The 460-nt window shown below is 30.0% G+C and overlaps 1 protein-coding gene across 1 annotated transcript in view; it reads left to right on the top strand.

The window, feature by feature from the left end:
* Window positions 1-460, top strand: part of LOC119592298 (probable ATP-dependent RNA helicase DDX43) — a gene marked incomplete at both ends in the record, with an annotated part of 26395 nt that overhangs the window by 16220 nt on the left and 9715 nt on the right.

The raw sequence follows: 460 nt of genomic DNA, 5'->3' as shown, positions 1-460 counted from the left end.
AAATTCTGCTTCATTATATATCCTTTTATGTTTGACTTTGGCTTCAACATTGTTATGCACTTTACATAATGTGTGTGTCAGTGAAATATAACAGCCAAATATTTTATAAAATTCATTAAAAGGCATATTTATATGATATGGCTTTTATTTTCAGTTTTAAGAAAGTACATCAAGTAAGACATGTTCTGAAACGTTTGCAGTATTAATTTTGATGTGCCCTGTATATGCATGAAGTACAATGATGGCCAAGTGTTAACCTTTACCCCAAGATGACAGACATATGAGAATGGCACTGTTGGAAAAGGTTCATAAAATTATCTACGTTTGTAATAAACATTATATGCCATGACACTATATATTTACACATCATTGCATTGTATATTTACACTTACCAAGATAAGCAAACTTCCACATGTATCCATGTATTTAAGAATATCAGAATCATCACTTATCTGAAACA

The sequence above is a fragment of the Penaeus monodon genome, chromosome 30 (genome assembly GCF_015228065.2).
Source record: "Penaeus monodon isolate SGIC_2016 chromosome 30, NSTDA_Pmon_1, whole genome shotgun sequence".
Taxonomy (NCBI): domain Eukaryota; kingdom Metazoa; phylum Arthropoda; class Malacostraca; order Decapoda; family Penaeidae; genus Penaeus; species Penaeus monodon.
Note: the sequence above shows the minus strand (reverse complement) of the source record. Positions and strands in the feature narration are given on the sequence as shown.